The sequence below is a fragment of the Harpia harpyja genome, chromosome 9 (genome assembly GCF_026419915.1).
Source record: "Harpia harpyja isolate bHarHar1 chromosome 9, bHarHar1 primary haplotype, whole genome shotgun sequence".
Lineage (NCBI taxonomy): Eukaryota > Metazoa > Chordata > Aves > Accipitriformes > Accipitridae > Harpia > Harpia harpyja.
Genome location: NC_068948.1, coordinates 33,934,683 through 33,948,374, shown reverse-complemented (window position 1 = coordinate 33,948,374; position 13,692 = coordinate 33,934,683).

Below are 13,692 nucleotides of genomic sequence, written 5' to 3'. Positions count from 1 at the left end.
CAGCTAGGGAACTTAAATTTAAAATTGTCCAACAAGGATCACCAAAGCTAGCCTCGAAGCACTCTGAGGGTCTTTCTGTACTAGAGATGTACCAGCTTAACAAAATGGGTTGTGAGTCTATGAGGTTAAACCAGGTCGAATCCTTAATGCTAATGCAAGATTTAACTCTTGCAGATATTATTTTAAGTTGTACAGACAGGTCACTAAATACAACTAACCGTGAAAAATATTGTTAAAATGATTTTGAATTGTGCGTGTAATGATTTTCGCTGGTTTCAAGCACAAGTAAAGCAGGGTGAATTCCAGAAAAAGACAATCTCTGGTTTTGTTTTTTTTTTAAACCAAATACCTTACAGTCTGAAGCACTTTTTAATTATGCAAGGAATAACAAAATGTATAGTGTCTTAGGCTGCAGACAGATGTTAGGTCTCAGACAGAAAGTGGGCCCATGTATGGTTATAGTCAGCTAAATGTGTCACTGAGTGGCAGTAAGAAAGGCAAGTGGGCTTTGGAAAGCTGACTGATCTCTGTGCACCAGCAAATTAATCAAAACTGAATAGGGACTGTGCCCTAGTTAGACTTATTCTAACTATTCAAAGCTATGTGTCATTTCATGCAATTTGGGATACAGACTGGGCTCTGTTTCGGGGGTGTGTGTGTATGTTTTTTACTGTATATTTTTAAAAAGAGCACCCGGTTCTGAGGAATCTATTCCCAGCTAAAGCACACAAGCTCTGGAAAGGTCAGAGAGAGGCATCTCTAGCTTTGGTAAATAAACAAATCTCTTCTCTGTGGCTGGGATGTTGTATTAATAGCAGTAGATTTGGTTTCGCATTGTGGAGCTCCTCCTGTTTCATTGCTATTGAAGATAAGAGAACACAAAATGTTCTGTCACCCTCCCTATGAGAAAACAAGCCAACAGGCAGAGACTATTATGTTTAAAGATATTACTGAGGCAAAGACTTGGAGAATGCAAACACTCAGGTTTGTATTGAGTAACTACTGGATACCATAGCTGGCACATCAGTAACTTGACATTATTTAATGTCTTCCATGAAAGAGTTTGCAAGACAAAATCACTACAGTAGAAATAACCTAACAATAAGAGTTGAGCCTTAAGCAGATAGAAGTTGATTTTTCCCTTTTGCATTTTTCTTAGTGATTCAGTTGCAGCAAAAAGTAACAGGTCTTTCCTGCTTCTCAACCTATTCACCAATCTGCTACAATCTGTTTTACTTCTGTTTGTAACCTGCAGTTATTCAGACCTTCATTACAGGATACTAGGATTGGAAAAGTTTGTCCAAACAGTTCCTGAAAGGAAAAGATTTCTTGTGAAATTGTAATGCCCTCTAACTTGGCAGTAAGCATGTGTAAAATAAATTAACCAAGCTGTACCCTAGAGCTTCTCTACAGAAGTTATCTGGGAATAATTAATTCTAAAATTCCACATGTGGAATATTTTACCTTGGAATATGTACTCCTGAGTGGAAGGCAGATTTAGCCTGTGTTAGCTAGTGGATAAGAAGCGTGATGGGAAGAAATGAAGAATTTATCCTTAGCTAGTTAACATATATGACGCATACAATTGGTTTTACAACACTAGGCACCTATTACATTAGCTAATACATGCTTAAGACATACCTCTTGTCCTTAGTGGCACCTTTTCCCCAAATCGGGCATCAGTCCAAAAAGGAGATAGTCTTCTCTTCTGCATATAAGCATCTTCTGTTGGAGAGCAGATTGCTAGATATAAGTAAAAATAAACACAAGCCAAATCAGATAATTCTCCTCGGAACAATTATTTTCCTTGCCCTTGAAATGTCATCAGCTACAGATTTATTTCTTTCCCTGATGCTCAGGTAGAGAATCTGTTCAGAGGGGAGTTCTTCCTGCATGTAGAAGGCATTTTGTAAAACTACACCTCTACATAGTATACATAAACAAACCAAATGACTCAACAGAAAAAAGAGTTACATGCAGTGAGATGTTTTCCTCTGGGAATATTTTTACTGAAGGAAAATAAAAATATTGGCAGAAGACAAAGACACTGAAATCACCGAAATTGTGCTCTCCCCAGTCCGCGTCTGACCGGTCTGGAATTTAATTTTTGGATATGGTGCCTGATCTGGCCCTAAGGTAGCAGTCCACCTTTCTATCTGTAGTGGGAAAAAGACGGTCTCGGCTGAGGTTAAGATGCTGCTTACATGTAAGTGTTTGTAAGTGAATATCACTTCCCATCTGCTATACTCATTGCATTTTACAAAAAAGGATTAATTATTTCTTCTAGATCAGTACCTATGCAAGTTCCTCTAAAAAATTCATAAGAAATTCTGGGCAGAGACAATGGACTTATTTGACAGCTATCCATCACTCTTTAAGATGATTATAAATGTTCAGAGAAAGTAACAGTCTCTGTAGTTAGGAATTAAAAAAAAATGGTAATTGTTCCATATTGTAGCTTCCTTACCATTTGAGAACAAACTCAAATTTAATTCTGCCATCAGAGGAATTTTGGCTGAGTTAAATGTGAGAAAAGATTTCAATTTTGAGCATGAAATTTCTTTTAACTGTGATTTCTTATACAACATATGCCATAGAAATGAGGAAAAAAACCCCTGCAGTTAGTGTGAGGGCCTTCTGATCTTGCGGAAGGATCCTGTGTGCCTCAGTATCTTAGTGCTCGAAAGGATTTAATATAGATGTTTTTGGAAAGGAATGAGTTTTATTTGTACCTGATACCAATAAGGTTTTCTTTTTCAAACAGATTTAATAGTCATCAGAGCTGTGCTGTGAATAAGATATTCTAAAGAAAATTAAAATTTTTGCACGTAACATTTTAAATTTAATTACATCACAAGCTACTAAAATTGAAATATTTATTTTTACTTTAAGAGATATCAGTGTAAAATTTCAAAGCCATATATAACCCACTACATTTATGTACTGACCACTGGAAAAGTAGCGCTAGAAACAGTGTACCAGTTTGGATTATTCCAAGAATATCATGATCTTAAAAGGCAATAGACATTAAATACCCAATACATGAGAATAATACAGAAATTCATTCTTTTATAACTTCAGTATTGCTCCAGGTTTTTTGCTTTCTAAAAATGGATTTGTGTAAAGAACGTCTTCGCAGCTGAACTTTTGTGTAGTGATTTTGGCAGATTGAACCTAATATTAAGAACTTAAATCTACTTGAACAGCACCTGAATTTTCCTGCAAGGTATAATAAAAGCAAGCAGACCCCCCAATTATATAAGCAATAATGTAATTGCTGTTCTGCTTGACAAGGTCATAATCTGATTTCTGATTATATATTAACAGCAACAAGTCAAGATACTTCCAAGAAGATGGATATCCAACATCATTATTTCAGTGTTCCACATGTCTTTTAAAAATTTCTCTTTTCTTTCAAGAATGAAGTCTGTTCTCTGAGTTGCAGCTGAAGAATGAGGGCAGCTCAGGCCACCCCAAATCTCAGGAGATCAATAGTGTTAGCAGCTGATGATCTAATTATGGATTATTTGGGTCGGACTCTTTTCTCCTAGCTAGGTGTGACTTGATTGACTCAAAAGAGGTTAGTTCATTCAGTTCATAGGGGTTATAGCATGAGTGAATCATTCCCCTAATAACTGCCATCCTATTAATCATAAGGAGAGTCTAATATTTCCTATAAGCAGACATTTTGATCTTGTAAGACATTTTTTATGCATATCTTAATGATATTGCATGAATTGCTGGCAATTATGTATGTTATTATTACAGTTGTATTAGTTATGTATATGTTTAATAAAGCTCAGGATGAAAGCATTTACTCAGAAAAATACTGTTATGAATATTTCCTTTGCAATGTATCTCAAGTTTGCAAAGGCATATATCCAAAACAGGCTGTCGTAGTGTGTAATCATTCATGCGCTCATACCTTAAGCTGACCATAAACAAGACACATGATGATGTAGGGTTTATTACATATTTTAAATTTTCATTGCTTAAGAGATTGAAAAATATTGTCTACTTGAATTACATAATAACCCATAACTGGTCTCCAGTATTTTGGAGTTTTCCACAGTTTCTTGCATAAGCATTTTTATAATCTCCCTATTGTTCTGTTTTACCTCATATTAACTATCAGCCTTACAGAACATGTACAATGTGTCTGGGCATTAACGTAGCACTCAGTATAACTCATGAAGTCCTGCCTTACAATGAGCAAGGCTCAATGTAAATGATGGGGTACACTAATTAGGACAGTCTATTTTCTCTTCGGTTGTTCCAAAATTCTGTTTAGGAGATTGGAAGGAATCTGTCCAAGACATTACATCAGGAAAGGGACTTAGGCTGATTTATACCATCATGTAGGCAGACAGATTTCCAGAACTTTGTGTTCTAGTTTAACAGATGCATACGTTCTCTGAGGGGAGAACAATGAGTTTATGGAGGGAAAAGCATTCCCTGGAAAATCAAAAGCCAAGGTGATCATTCTGCATCTTTGTATTTCATTTTTTGAGAATCACACAAAGGAGAGGAGCAAAGCTAATCAGAAGTCATGAGTATTAATTTCCTGCCTTCCAACACTGATTGCCTGGTAAGCATTTCTTAAATGATAAAATATTTCTGTCTTGGTTTTTGTTATTTAACTTTGTGATTGCTCAACATCCCGTTAGGGGAGTAGGTTTTGATGAAGGGGAAATTTCACCTTTGCTTATGAGCTTTTTAATAAAACAGTTGTTATTTTTCTAATTTGTCTTCAGACTGTCTTGAGTTGATCCCTGAAGCACATCGAGGACAATAGGAACTGCAGACACAGGTGCAGTTCTGCAAAACATTTTCTTTGATGGCGAAGGCAGTTGAGGATGCTCCAGGCCCTTGTTCTGTGTCCCTGCCCACTTGCTCCCAGCTCCTCGCCTGCTGCTCTCTATCCCTTTGGTTGTGCTTTTACAATTATATGTGGCTATGAACTGAGTAACTGAGTTCATAATCATCTTTCACCAAGAGACTGTGGTAAGCCTGACCGTACAGCCCCACAAAGAGTTGTGTCAGCACAACTGAAAAAACATTTTCACAGTAATTGCGAGCTGGTTTAGACTATGGTACTACAGAGCAGGCCAGTCCCACTTCTTCTCTCAGGCTACCAGTTGGTTTTTCCTAACTATTCAGTAACGTGTGTCAATGTGCGCTAGTGTAATCCATCAATGAATATACTAACGTAGAATTTTTTAAGTCATCTGGGACAGAATTCTTTTGAATGCAAAGCTGCTGTCTTTCACAGGCTTTCTCTCCAGGCAGTCTGGGTTTTCTTTACAGCTGTTTTGCTCCACAGGCACTGTAAGTGGGAGTGAGTGTGCTCTGCCCGTGACCTAGCTTCTTGCATGTTCTTTAACTAGCCCACTCATCTTAGTGTAGACCCTTCTAGCTTGTTGACAGCACTTAAAATAATACTAATTTATTTTTAAAAAATTATGCAACAAGAGTGAGCCTGTATACAGCATCTTACACGTATCTTACACAGATACTGCATTTGTAGACCTGCTTGTCCACAATGTGTGGCTGCAAACAAGCCTTGAAAAAGGGGTTTCAGATGGGTCAGTTCTCCAAAACTCTTAACACAGTCAGTCATACAAGCAGTTTGCTGATGAAGCACAGGGTGGTTACAACTGGAGGAACATGGGTGTGGGGACTGTTTTTTTTACCATTGGTGCAGCAATAGCTATGAAACAACAGTCCTATGGGAAAATAATTTTTTTTATGTAGAACATGTTTTCCAATGGCTCTGCTTCGGGCAGATTGGCTGGGATTACTGCTGGCTCTGGTCTAGTGGCAGGAGGTGTGTGCGTGTGTGGAGTGCATGTATGTGCGGTTTCTCTTTTGAAACAGTGTTTTGTGAATTTTGGTTTACTGTCTGTGCCTTGTAAAGATAAATTGTACACAATGCATTAGTATATACCAAGTAATGATTTCGGTTAAAAGCAGAGTTCTCACTGCTATTTTACTGGAGGGATTTTGTTTTTGAAGGAGCTTTGGCTTAAGTTCCATACAGTCTATGCAGCACCCTGCAATTTAAGAAGCTCCATCTAATTTTTTTTGGCCTTCTTTTAGATTCCAGGTGCAAATTATTGCTGGATTTAATCTCCTGGAAACCTACATCCTCATTGTATTCAGGGAGCAACCACAGTATGTGCAGTAAGAGGGCAGGCTTAATCCATGATTACTCTGTGCTTTATCTCTAGCCAATAATCACCCCCAACTTAATTAGCTAACAATGTGTTTAGGTATTCAATATTTATGCATCAGTGAAGCAATACATTGCAAACCACTCTATTTGTTGAATGCCTTTTTATAAAAACTGGATGTACCCACATGGATTGTTTCAAACAAAAATAAATTGCACCAGCACTATGTATTTGCAGGTAAAATTGGCTCTGATGCAGCTGCTGTATCAAAGACAAATTTCCCTTGTTATGAAACTCCAGTGTCCACGCCTTTCCATGGAGAATATAATACTGTAAGCATTGCTGAGCCTGCTGTGAAGAGTTCATCTGATTCTAATGGAACTACACAGTAACAGGCTGTACATCTTGTAAGTAAGGAGAACATTTCCATCAAAGATATTTGAGTGGTTTGTATTTTTTTCTATTGACTAAACAACCTTTTTTTTGTCTTTTTTTCAAAAAGTACAAGTTTTCTTCTGAAAATTTTAACTTTGCATTAAAAAGCTGTGGATTTTTTTAAACATGATTTTTCAGGTTTTTTTCAAGAATGAATATGAACATTTAAGGTTTTTTGTTCTCTTGAGACTGAAATTTTTCATGGGGAAAATGGTTTTACTCCCCTGTGCTTGTATATGCTCGTATCAACAAAAGTTCAGGTTTTGTTTAAGGCCAGATTTATCAGACTGAACAGGAGTTATCATCATTGACCGGGCTATTTGTTAACTGAGGTTACCCTGGATTTGTTCTCACATATAAAAGAAAAATTTAGTGCTCCAGTGATAAATCTGCTGCCTTTCTATTTGAGGTCTAATTCTAACCAATTCCAGCATGCCAGTACACTGAGGAGTAGATCAAACAAGCAGAAGCAGCAGCTTCGACCACAGCTGCCTGGGGCAATAAACCAGAAGCAAAAACTCTCTCATCCCTTACCATGTTCTAAGCCAGCTAGTTTTTCTCTTGGAATGCTTTCACATTCATGCATCTTTACATTTTTTGAAGATGACATTGAATAATATTCAAAATCTATTAATTTCCTCTAGATGTTTAAGAAAAAAAATAGAATTTCCTGTTATTTCTGTGCTAGGTTATATAATCAATGTGTTTCAGCTACAGCACAAAGCAGACACTTGTAAAAAACTGAAAATGTACACAGAATAGGCACACAAATAAAAAGTTGCCCCAGAGTGCTGTATACTGGTTTATAACTGAGAGACCTCATCTTTGTTTGCATGCATGCACATGCACACACACAGTGGTTCTATTTAGGACTGCTTCTCCTGATATTTATCTTCTGGGGTTATAAAAAGATCTCAGGGTAAGAGGAAATCTCACGTTTAGTTTTGTTGACTCCATTAGCTCAATGAAGGTAGTTGTGATGCTTTTTATGTTTGACATTCCATGTTACAACTTAATTAAAAACTCCTTCAGGAAATGGCTTTACATTTGTCTGTATCATATTTGTTTATCTGTAGCTGTTACGACCTTTCCATTACACATTTCAATGAATAATCTCATTGCAAATGTACAGACATTTTACTTCTGAATTACTTTTTAGGGAGTGGCAGGGGTCAGACAAGGATACTCGAAGCTAGGACACTGACTACTGCACTGGGAAATTTTGTGACATTTGCTTTATCATTCCTTTATGTTCAAATAAACCAAACCTCGGGCTAGAATGAGGTTTCGGAGGTCTGAACAACAATATAAATAGCAGCAACTTCTTTATCTGGCTATACGGTCAACAGACTTTACTAAGAGTTGTTTGTAAATTATTTTGAAATTCTATGATGAAAGTTGTTATACCAAATAGTTTATTTTAATCTGTTTTGTCCACATGCTAATGTAGTGACGTTCACATATGTATAGGTTCACAGGATCAGTTAAGAATTGCTTCTTTTAAGCTGTCCACAACTACTTTACATGACAATGCCATAAAATCAGGGAACTGGATATTCTAGAGTTAGAACTTGAGCCATCAGTCATAGTAAGTATATAATAGAGCTACAAAAATATGTATTGACACTAAGTGTGATCAAATGAATATAAACAATATACTCCCCAGTAGTACATTTACATCTGCATTTGCATATACTGGCAGGTCTAGATCTAGTTTCCATATTATACTTTGTATTTGATCATTAGGTAACATCAGACAACATTATTGTTGTAGAGATATTGTACAGGATAAATGACAAGAATACTGTACTCTGTCAACTCTGTTTGTATTCACAGCAGTGAAACTGCATTATCATTGCAACAAACTAATTCCATTTTGTTAGAGTGCAGTATGCCTATTAACAGAGAGTAACACAAATGAATTAAAATATATTGATTATATAGAAAATTAAGTGCAAACTATTTAAAACATCTTAAGTGATTAGATGTAATAAAATTTTACAGATACAATTGCACAGCTGGCAAACTGATGTCAGAAGAAAACACTTAGATGTACCGAGAACCTGGCTCCTAACCTTGGCTTTTAAACTTGAAGCTTGACAAACAATATTTCTCCTGTGATCTGGACAGGTGGCAGTCCCATCATAGAGCATTCGCCAGCATTACCACTCTCCTCATTTAGACTTTACATCAAGTCTGCGTGAGCTCTGGCTTGAGATCAGATTCTTCGTGTCTATAAGCAAAGACAAAGGCTAACGCTTACTTATTAACACTAGTTCTAAAGAAGCAAAGGTATTACATAAAGGACCACTGTACATTTAGATTACACAATATTTTTAAGGGACATGTGATACATCAGAGGACTATTTATATGTACAGTTGAAAGTAACTGTTGTTTACCTAAAATAATTCTTATCCTAAACAGATCAACACTTCAAAGAAGGTACAGAAAAACAGTTCTACAATAGCATAGAATAAAACTGTCTTATTTGTGGGTACGCAAAAGGATTAAAGAGTATAATTTTACTCTCTTAGACCAAATGAAGTCCTAAATTGGAAAAGCAGCTCCATCCAAGGTCGCCTCTGTTGTTTCCAAAAATATCTTGAAACAAACGCAAGAGGAGCACTTTGTTGGGTGTTATCTAGACATATATAGTTTCAATCAAATTCTTCAAGAAGTGTCAGAATAAAAGTCGAACATTTGTTTGACACTGCCAAGTCACTAGCAAGTGAATCCCTTCAAAGATTGAAAATAACTTTGATAACAGAATCAAGAATTATGGGATGTTTTCTTTACACTTAAAAAAAAGCCACATTAATTTGGGATGGAATTGTAAACACTTTTTAGACATTTTGTAAAAGGATTGTATAATTCTTTCCGCTACACGGGGTGAAGTGTTACGAGGTTGTGTTAATGATCCCAGGAAAATATTTATAGTGCTTTTTCCAGTATATGAGTTCTCTCTTTCCCTCTCGTATTTTACGATCAACCTTCACTTCAGTTAAATCAACAAGCAGAAAAGAACCTTCAGTGCATATAGATTTTAAAGTGATGCATTTCACATACAAATGGTTGAAGTACAGTGTAATAAAGAAGAAATACAAAAGGAATAGTAAGCACAACAGTAACAACCCACTATGAAGTATGCCACGCTCCACCTCTTTGTTAGAAGAATTCAGATTGCTTTCTAGTTATTAGCTGTGGGAGATATTTTCCTAAGGAGATTTAATTTTGAGATGATGTTGCCATTGCCCATGAAATAATAAATGCCCAATTTTCATTACTGTCTTCTGAACATTAACTAGATCTCTCACTGTTTCATGGCTCACTCATGCAGATACCTGAGCAGTCTAATCAGCCTACGTAAAATGAAAATGAAGTAGAGAAATCCTTTAGAACAAAAGATGCAACGTGAATGCAAAATATTAGTGGAACAGGTTGTCTGTGGGTGACTTTCAATGTTCTGATACAGTTCTGTTTTCTTTTTAATATGCTATAAAAACATGGCATGCTTTAAAGCACGGAATAAGGGAGATGGGTACAATGTTTTATAAATACTTAAAACAATTCAAAGTTTTTGAATGCTGCAGTCCACAGAATGCAGTCTTGGAGCAAGGCATCATTTAAATAGCAGTTGATAGGCAAAATGCATAATTTTAATGTGATTTTTGATTTTTAGATTTTCAGTTTTTAGAATCCCAAATTAATCAGCCCCTTTTGCTTTTGGTAATTCTGCACTAATGGCTCTGAGATTTCTGTGATAACTGGAAAGAAATGCTTAAACACTAATTTACTTGCCAGAAAATGCTGCAATAGTGTAAACCAAGCAAACTGCTGAATTCTTCACATTTTATAACCCTAGAAATTCAACTGCTATTTAAAAAACAGTAATCCAGTAAAAGAAAAGCATTAAAACCCCACAAATTTTATTTTAATTGCAGAAAATCTCAATCAAGAATTTTGTGGAGTTTCCTTCAGTATGAACCAGTTGTAAAATTTATAAAGAAGAAATTGTGAAATTAATTCCTTCATTATTTCCCTTACATGGTTATAATTTGTACATGATGTATGCCTTTATGGTTTTGTTGTTGTTGCTTCCTAAGTGCCAGGCATATTTTCTATTCCATTCCAGGGGAAAGAAGTAGGGAGAGAGAGACGAATTTATCTTTGAAAATTGGTAAGATCCCATTTTCTATACTTGCATCAACTGCATTTTTTCTGGTATTAGCAAAATGTGCAGGATTTGGTTTTATCCTGTTTCAAAAGTAGACCTAATTAAGTGCTTATTCTATAAATGAGTGTTTTTAAAACTTGAGTGGTTGCAATAAAATTTAGAAGCTTAAAAATGACATGTTATTCTGTAATGACAGTCTGAACTGAAACAGTATAATAGACATTGCCTTGAGTAGATCCATTTGCAGAAGAACTCTAGTTCTTGGCATTCAGCAAATGCTGGCTGTGTGTATCTTAATTTGCAAAACCACACTTTTTTTCAAAACTGAGGAATGGAAATGCAAAAAAAAGGTAAAAATATACTTCTTTTTTATAATAAATATAAATAATGCCTTTACATACAAGGTAATGCATAAAATTGTGTTTTAATGATAAACACTATAAATACTTCAGCACTAGATTTGTGCAAGACAGCCTCTCCTAGATGTCTAATAAAAATCAAACCATATTGCTAAGGACTGGTGTGTTTTGATTGTTTGTGCTGAGAAAAACTTGCACACACATTTAATTTTTGTTATAAATTAGGATGTGTCTAATGGAACATTGATTTGTCTTGGATGAAAGCCATTACTTTAGATAATTACAGTTCTTTTTTATTCTCTGCGTCTTATAAATCTGATGCTGGCCCTTTAATTCCTGCTTGTTCTGTCAGGAGGAAGAATACAGAGCTAAATCCAGCAGACCTTATTTTGGCAAAACTCCCACTGAAGTCAGTGAGGGTTTTGTGAAAGTAAGGACAGCATGATTTGTCTCACAGTTCCTGCTGATTATTTGGAATATGTTTGCTCCCCCCTCAAACACCAGAGCTCCTCACCGAGTTTGACATCACCATGGCACAGTGGCTTACAGCGGTTTTTTTGTCTGTAAACTAGAACCAGGAAAATCAGTGTAATGCAATTGTGAAAAATACCCTTTTCACCCAGTGACCTTGGAATAAAACAGACTGCTTTGGGAGTTTGGAGACTGCTACTGTGGAACTAGCGCTACAGAAACAGAGACACTGAGAATTTGGAGAACCGATTTTAAATTCATGCTGAGAATTTAAAGAACTCTTCAAACAAGCTGGAAATTGGTCAAATTCTGATTGTTAAAAAAACAGCTACCCCATTGGGTGTTGCCCAGACAGGTGGTACCTTGTGATAAAAACTTCTGATTCGTGTAATACTTCCTCACTGGCATGCCCATGAAAATTTCAATTCTGTTTCCATTACAAATTGCAATAGAGGAAGGCAGCTGAAGAGTTAACAGCGTTCCTTCAGCAGGAAACCTACTGCTACAAATGATAACACAGGGCACACCTGCAGATTGAGTTCTTTATTTTTTTCTCTTGAGTCTGTGCAAATACAAGGCCAACGAGAGGAACCAGATCTGCAAGCATCAGCGCTCTCCTCATCCGCAGACAAGATGATGGAGTAATGGCTTCCCACACTCCGCTGTGTCAATGTGTCGTGACCTTTCTCCCAAGGGGACACCTTTCTGGTGACAGCACTTCAGTCCCCGTGGTCTTTCAGTCATATGGTGGAAGCTGGCTCCAGGCTAGCTAAACACTGCCAGAGTGGTGATTTAGGAATTGGACTGATACTGCCAAATTGCTCTGCATAGATCACTTGCTGAGGACAGCCACCAGGTAGTTAGTTAGCAGGGAGCTTTCAGTCACTGTTCATCTGGGCCAGACATGAAATAGTGATCTAAGGAGAAGCAGCTCTGTACTTTATTTCCAGTTCCTGAACCAGCAAGTCACTCAGAGAACAGATTTCATATTGCTTATTGGGTACTACACTATCCATGCTTATTAATCAGAACATCCTCATTGTGAGGACATTTTCTAGGCGCTGAACTGTTGCTGAATAATTCTGCTGTATTGTGTTTGATAACAGTGAGCAGCATCATAATGTAGGAAAGTCTTATCAAGAAAGCTTTGGAAATCAGTACATTTAAACAAAATAGAATCATAGAATCATTAGGCTGGAAAAGACCTTCAAGATCATCGAGTCCAACCATCATCCATGCCCACTAAACCATGTTCTGGAGTACTTTGTCTATGTGCTTTCTGAATACCTCCAGGGATGGTGACTCAACCACTTCCCTGGGCAGCCTATTCCAATGTCTGACAACCCTCTCAGTAAAGAAATTTTTCCTAATATCGCGCCACCCGTACGGGGAGGTGGAGCGTGAGCGTCCGTGCTAGGACCCGAAAGATGGTGAACTATGCCTGGGCAGGGCGAAGCCAGAGGAAACTCTGGTGGAGGTCCGTAGTGGTCCTGACGTGCAAATCGGTCGTCCGACCTGCGTCTAGGGGCGAAAGACTAATCGAACCATCTAGTAGCTGGCTCCCTCCGAAGTTTCCCTCAGGATAGCTGGCACTCGGCAATGGGCAGTTTTACCCGGTAAAGCGAATCATTAGAGGTTGCTGGCTGAGGTGGGATCCCGGGGCACGTTGAGCGAGAAGCCCCGGGCGCCTTGCCGCAATTTGAGGCAATAAATACAATAGCAGGGCCTAGCTTTTATGATTGTGGGCAACTAGATGCATATGACTTCATTACTAGTAATATCCATGTGACTAAAGATATACAAGTAAGTATTCCTAGATTTGGGCTACTTAAGGAAGTCTAAGAACATTTTTTTTATTTATTATAGTTCAAATGGAAGTAAAATGGTACCACTAACAAACAAAATAATCTGATATCCAGATGGTAAAATGGCTGGTCATATAACACGGTAGATGTACTGTTTTCTCATGCCTGTTTCTGATGCCTGTAACTATTTCATCTCTTAGGTCATGTGGAAATTGCCTGTAGCTCTAAGGACAGCTGAAGCCAACGTGACTAAGTAATGCAAAGCTGCAGAATA